This window comes from Phyllostomus discolor, chromosome 4, assembly GCF_004126475.2.
Source record: "Phyllostomus discolor isolate MPI-MPIP mPhyDis1 chromosome 4, mPhyDis1.pri.v3, whole genome shotgun sequence".
Classification (NCBI taxonomy): Eukaryota; Metazoa; Chordata; class Mammalia; order Chiroptera; family Phyllostomidae; genus Phyllostomus; species Phyllostomus discolor.
The window spans coordinates 169,606,022-169,613,585 of record NC_040906.2 but is presented as its reverse complement, the minus strand read 5'-3'; the positions used below and the strand labels follow the sequence as shown (position 1 = coordinate 169,613,585).

The following is a 7,564-nucleotide window of genomic DNA, read 5'->3' as shown; positions in this document are numbered from 1 at the left end:
AGCCCAGCACAAGTAAAAGCCATCTCATATTGCTTTATAGCTCAGGCATGGTGGCCCCAGGCAAAACACAGGTGGGAGCTGAACTTTGCCTGCACCACACAGAAAATCGCAGAGTCTGCACACCCAGTAGACAGCTACAGACCATGGTGGAGCACCACCACCTGCCCCTGCACAGCTAATCTTCCATAGAGGGCAGAGGCTAGTTGTCAGGGGTCACAGCTGGTCTTGTAGCTGACTGGCCTGGGTAAATCCTTCCCATTGACCTGCCAACAACAATCAAGGCTCAACTACAAGAGAAGAGTGTACTCTGCCCACATGAAGGGCATACCTCAAGTACCCAGCTTGGGTGATAGGGGAGCCTCTGCCACTGGACCCTACAGGACACCTAGTATATTAGGCCACGCTACCAAGACACAGAGTCAAAGCAGCTCTACCTAATAAAAAGAAACAAATACAGGGAGGCTGCCAAAACGAGGAGACAAAAGAACATGGCCCAAATGAAAGAACACATCAAAACTCTAGAAAAACAACTAAACAACAGAGAGATAAGCAACCTATCAGACGCAGAGCTTAAAACACTAGTTATAGGGATGTTCAAGGAACTTAGTGAGAACCTCAACAGCATAAAAAAAATAGAGTCAAAAATGAAGCCTACACCAATTGAAAAAAAGAACAATTTACAGGGAAACAATAATAGAGTAGTTGAAGCCAAGAATCAAATCAATGATTTGGAACACAAGGAAGCAAAAAACAACTAAGAAAAATGTCTCGATAGATGTATTGCATTAAATGGAGAGTACTTTGAAGGTGACTGAAGTTTAAACGTGTAAGAATAAATACACAATTTTTATAAATAAATTATGTTTATTTTGAGCATATATACACATATACATATTACATGTTAAATATATATTTATGTATATATACATGTGTACACATATACACATATATGTATACATATACGTGCATGTGCGTGTATGTATGTGCATATACATGTGTGTATAGAGAAAGAGAGAAGGAGGGAGAGAGGGAGAGAGATATTAACTAAATAGGGAAAAACTACACAACTACTAATCAGGGTAAAAGATGTGTGTGTGAGGCCTTCTTTTAGCTTCTCTGAAAATTTGAAATTAGGTACAAATTTAAAGTAAATAAAAAACACATGCTGAGATCAGCACCTCAAATAACCAACAGTTATGGTTTGGTATATCTGTTTTGCCCAGTATTAAGGTTTCCTTGAGTGCAAGCTTTTATCACTGTAACAGGGGAACTTCCAGGCAAACCAGGATAAGTTGGTCACCCTGTCCCTCAAGAATATTTACACTGGACTTGGAAGAGAAGAATTTCCTTGCTATCTTGTTTCAATGCTAAGAATTATTTATGTGTTTATGGAAACATAAAATGAATAGTATGAATAATAGTATTAGGATGAGAAAAGAAAATGTGAATTGTGCTATTAAGAGTTCATTTGGCATGCTGGAATAGTAACTTATTAGATGGAATACCAGAAAGAGATATTTATTATGCACCTTCTTTTTTAGAAAATGACATTTAGCCTATAAATGTGTAAGTTCAATCATCAAAATATACAATCAATATGCAAAACTCATTACTTGCATATCAAGAGATTGCCTCCTTATGTGGGAGACTAAAGGAAACCAATTTTCCTTATGCTTCTCTTTAGTATCTATCTGATGAGGGACTTCAGGTTGTTTCAGCTGAGATTACATTTTAGCATCCTATCCAAGGCATAGTACCATAGTTGGCATGCATGATACACTGCTTCCAAAGGGAAAACAGATGAATAAATAGTGCGATTGTATTTTCAAACACTTCAAAGAGCTTTGATGGTTGAAAAGTCACTTCACTTTTTGTCAACAAATAACGCCCATTTTTTTTTGATCTCAAAAAAATACCACACAAGCTTTAGGCCAAGTTTTCAGAAATTAATATATATTTCAATTGAGACAAAGTTTGGAAAATATAAGCCAAAATCTCATCATATTACTACCATAAATTCAGTATAAACCCCCTTACAAATATGTGATAAGCTAAACATAAAGACAAAACTTAAAGGTTTTTCTACAAGTATGTCTCAGTCAGTTTCTGCCCCGAAAGGCTCCTGCCAAGGAACTTAGCAAATAAGCTGTTGAGTTTCACAATTATATTCACACGAAGTTTCTCCCTCCTGGCCCACAACTACTCTCCTCAGACTTTGGAACAAAACTTAAGGAAAAGTGTCCTTTATTTCTCAAATTGTAGTTTTGCTTTTTGTAATGCAACATTGACTAAAGGAAAGTAATTTGGATTTGGAATCCTCAGATTTTTTTTTCTGAGTTTTAATTTCACTAATTATTGGTCTTCAAATGGAGCTGGTGCCTCGACCCTCTGAGCCTGTTTACACACCTGAAAAATCATAATGCAATAATATTTGACTTACCCACCTCACAAAGAATGTTTTAAGCAGCCATTGTAAGAATGTATAAAAATAATTTGCAAACATTGGTGAAGATTTTTTAGATAGTTCACATATCACCCAAAATATTTTATAACAATTTCCACTCCTTACAGTGTTTTCATTTCATCTGTTCTTGCTACAGAATAACTATATCTAGAACAATTATTTCTTAAAATTTTTTCCATGAGAACAAAGATTTGATTATGTGAGCAATTCATGTATGTAGCTGTAACAGGCAAACTGTGACTCTCCTTAGTGAGGTGGGCCGCAACTGTTCCACAAGGGAGGAACTGGAGACCTCCAACAATAAGTTCCCGCCTTTATTAAGGCAGTTACTTCCAAGAGGGCAGCCCTGGCTCCGCTGGCAGTGGCAGCTCCAAGGTGACTGCTCTGGTCATATCACCTTTAGCAAAGACCCTCTACATAGTTCCCATTGTTTGCTCCCTAGTGTTCCCAATGCAAAAATGACAAAGCTGAAGCTGTCTTACTTCAGGCACAACATGAGAAGACAGGGCTCTTTGGAAAAGAAAACAATGCTGCGAAAAATAGAAGGCAGAAAACACAAGAGGAAGATCAAATACAAGATGGACTAACTCCACAAAAGAAGCCATAGGCAAGAGTCTACAGAGACTGGGCAGGGCCCGAGGCAGGACATTGTGGACATCATTCAATCACAGAATGATGGTGCCAGGAATCCAAGCTGCCTCAATGGCGTGTAACACACACACACACACACACACACACACACACGCGATATTTCCTAGCTTCTTTTATTATTGCATCAACCTTCAAACATATTTTTCCATTAGTATATTGTATTTTTATAATAACGGAACCAAAGCTGTGTAAGTCCTGCACCCAATTTTGTCTTTTACAAGCTCTTTATGTATCATTAAAGCATCACATTTTTCCTTAATTGACTCATTTTTATGGGTATATTACTTTGATAGACAGTTTTGAGAAATGCTCTCATTAATGTAGGTTTCCTTTTTTAATTAGAACTTTGTTATTGTTGGCAAACTGATGATTTTTCAAGGTCAATAATATATGCTAAGCACCAGCTGCACCAACTCAGATAATTCTTAGCTTACCTCAGTGCACAATTATCTGAAATGGTCAATTTAATAAATTTATTTACTTACATTAATATAGTGGTCACATAAATTCCTCAGAGCACATATCCCACAACTTTAGATAAGTTCCAGAACCTTGACAGATTGATGATATTCTCCTAATGATCATGGGAAACAGAAAAGAGCCAATCCAGGCAATTAAACAAAGACATATGTCTCAGGACACAACTGTTCCACGCTCTTTTTGTTATGAATATAACCCACTTGTGCAAAGATGAAAGCTTATAAATGTGGCCCTCTGATTGCCTAAGAGAATCTGACTGTTTTATTTGAGATGTTAGGTTAATACGGTTTTCCTAAACTTCAAAATTAAATCCACCTTTTTTTCTCTTGGCACCAATTTTATCCTTGAATTACAGATGATCTACAAAGTTGAAGAAAGTCATAAGTGTGATTCTCTTGCATTGACTTAAGCAGTAAGTTGGAAGTATCAGGCTTACTTTATGAGATTCCCTATGATTAAGCAGAAAATTCATTTACTATTCTTAGTTTTCTTTTTTTGGTAATTGTCTACTATTGTTCTTTTGTTTATTTAATGTGAGGGAACTACATGTGTGAAGGACAGAGGAAAAAGAAGCTATCCTAATATACAAAGTTTGAGGTTCAGCTTAGAATCCTAAGCTCTTTTATTTAGGATAAACTTAAAACTAATTGAATTATTCCTACTTTGAACTCCTAAAAATCTATGGTACTATAAATAGTTATGATACTAAAGAGTAAGAAGGAAGAAAATAATTTTTGTCTCTCTTCAAGTAATGAGCTAGGTCTTGGGTTTCATTGTATTTTTTTCATCTATATATCTTGGGCATAGAACATTTATATAGCTATTTGCTAATAAAAAATAGTATCTTAAGTCTATATCAGATATTCTTAACTTTCTTGAATAAAACAGAAATGTCATCTGGAATTCAAAACTCACTCTAAATTAAATTTCTATACTAGGTCAGTTGCTTAGAAAATATCTGTGGAATTACCATGATTGAATCAGGTTCAATCAGGAAGAGAACCCATGCCAAGCAGTTCAATAGAGGCCACGAGTTGCAAAGGAATAGGAAAATCTAAAAGACAATCAAAGAATAGTGAGGGCACCCAGAGTTTTGCATAGATACCCAGATATCATTATCAGCCGAAAGTTATTCTAGACTGGAGAGACAAAGGAGATGATGCTACCTGAGTTGGACACCCGCCTGCAGTGTCCATGGTATTATGGACGAGATGAAATAAATTCACACTGACCACCAAGTTCTGTGAAGGAAAAGGGACTTCGAGACTTCTCTCTCAAGAGGAGAGCACCCAGACCCTTGACTTGAGAGGCTTTTATGGGATTCAATTTGCATAGGAATACAGGGTGTATATGTAAAGGTCATTAATCATTATCAGACAGTAAAGATCAAACAATAGATAACATACAAAGAACTCTAAAGGCCTATTTTGAGTCAGGGTCAGATAGTTAAATGGCCCTAAAACTTTGGGGAACAAACTCACTTCCTGCTTGGACCCTTATCATTTAGTTGAAAGCATTCTAAACAAAGCAGGTTCCACAGGATTTTACATATTCTTTCTTAGGCCTGATCACCCTAGGGAACCCATCCTTTCCAGCACAGGGCTGCACCCTGTTTCAGGCACCAGCATTGTTTCAGGCCTAAGGCATCATTTCAGGCTTAAGTTAGACAGGGGAAGTAAGGCAGCCAAGAAGTTAGGAGACTTCTCGAAGACAGAATGAGGACTCAGGCTATGTCAAAGCCAAGGGGCAAGAGTCCATCACCCCTTTTCTGTAGCCCCCAAGTCCTTCCCTGGGGGCCCCTGTGATTGTGCCTGTCTTAGGTCATCCCTCCCTTGAGGAATCTTACCCATCATTGGCTAACTGGTCAAGCATTGGGGGCCAGGCAGGGTAAAGTAAAAGGAGCAGAGGTGGTACCACTCACTGCCAGGGAGATAAGCTTTGTCTCCTTAGTGACTTATGGTCTGAAGGTCACTCACTCAGCCTTAGTCATGGGGGGATTACAGCTCCTGAAACCAGGCAAGGCAGTTCCTAACAGCTACTAGAGGCCCAAGAATACAGAACATTCAGACAGAAGCTGGAACCACCTAGGAGCAGCTAGTCATGGAAGCAGGGTCATGGCAGGAATCTGCCCAACAGAAATTGGGGCCACAGAGAGAAGGTCTGTCAGAGACAGAGGCAATTATAGAGGCTCAATCTACACCAGAAATGCAGCCCAGACCCCTGAGAGAAGATGAAGAAGTAACCTGGCTTTCCTTTCAAAGTCCTCCAACTTTGTCTCCCATTAGCCATATCTATCCAGAGAAAAATAATTGGCAAAAGGTGTGTAAAAAATCTAGTTTGCAGGTATCAGGGCCCTGAGGCACTGAGCAGAAGAATAACAAATGCATCATTTCTCAGAGTTACATAGTTATGACTTGGGGGAATTCGAGAACATCCAAAATCATGGACTAAGAAAGAAGTAAGAAATGTAGGGTTGAAAAGCTCTACAGTGATTTTAACAGTTAACATTGTAACAGACAAGAATATTCACATTATTAGTGTTTAAGTTTTGCAGCAAAGAACAAAAGTCTCAGGAATGTTTTAAAAGATCTATGAGCTCTCAAATCAGTGAGAAATCTTGCTTGCGAAATTGTTCCCAATTTTTTTGTAATAGCAATCATGTATTTAAATCTTATTATGTGCCAGGCACCATGTTTTACATGCATTTTCTTATTTAATCCTCACAAAAGCTCTACGAAATGGATAATATCATCTTCATTTTGTAGATAAAGAGACAAAGACTAAAACAGATTAAACGATTTTCCAAGGTCACAGGGGTGGTAAGTGGGAGAGTCACTATTCAAACCTATGTTTCCTGATTTTCAAACTCTGTCATTGATCACCATGTAATTCTGCCCCAGTGAGTTCTGGCCAAATGAGACGTCATTGTGTGTTATTCATAATTGCCTTTCTGGAGCAGATGGCTCTCTCCCACTTCCACAAGGCTGTTTCACAATAATGGTGGCTAAAATTAAATAGATATTTTATATCCAACCCACACACAGATGATGAAATCATTTCTGCTTATATGACCAATGATTTTTTAAAGGCTACCTGTACATTTTTATTATCTCTTTGATCCCCTGTAACTACTCTGTTGTTTTGTAAGATGGCAAAGGGTATATGTAAATTGAGACAGGGAAGGAAAAATTCATCTACAGACAGAGATAGCAAATCTTCTCTTCACCCAAGGCAGCCTCACTGACCTCTTCAGCCTCCAGGACCTCGCTGATTTTTCCTTGCCAGCCCTGAAGTGGGAAAACACTTGGAAGCCAACATTGGTGCACACAGTTACATTGACCTGGCCAAAGGAGGCCTACCTAATAACCATGTCCTCCTCCCACCCATTGGACACAACCAGCCCATGGTGGAAGAGGTGGAGAAGTCTGAGGCTACACTAAGGCAGTTCTTTAAGAGTGAAGGGAAAACGGTGTGTTCTGTTTTAGAGAAATTATAGGAGCCTTCACCTTCAACTACAAGTCATTTCTGTGCCACTCAGCCGCTGCAGTGCTGATGATGGTAAAGGAGCCATTATTACCCAGGCTCGGGACAACAGAGAGAACTGTTGGAAGAGAGGTACTGGCCAGTGAAGCCATTCTTACCATTGCTGAGTGGAGGTAGTGGAGGCTCAGCGAGGAAGAGGAGACCATGGAGAGATTCCAGCCCTTTGACTTTACTCTGGATGACTAAGGGAAAGGAAAGGCACTTAATGAACTTCACAAGAAGTAGTAGCAGCCTGTTTTAAAGAAACTGCAGTCTTCCGTGGAGACTATTTCCCTGCCTCTGTTTTGTGCATTCCCATGGAACCACCTGCAGCAAGAGGCCTAAGATCAATCTTTTGGGAGAAGTTACGTTCTAGAATGAAAATGCTAGTTTAAAAAATGCCTATTCTCCAGCTCCAAGTACAGCTTGTACTTGTCAACATTTTCA

At 38.8% G+C, this 7,564-nt stretch overlaps 1 pseudogene; it reads left to right on the top strand.

Moving 5' to 3' along the window:
- The first annotated feature begins 6,743 nt into the window (after positions 1 to 6,743).
- LOC114495074 lies at positions 6,744 to 7,324 on the top strand (annotated as a pseudogene).
- The last annotated feature ends 240 nt before the right edge of the window (positions 7,325 to 7,564 follow it).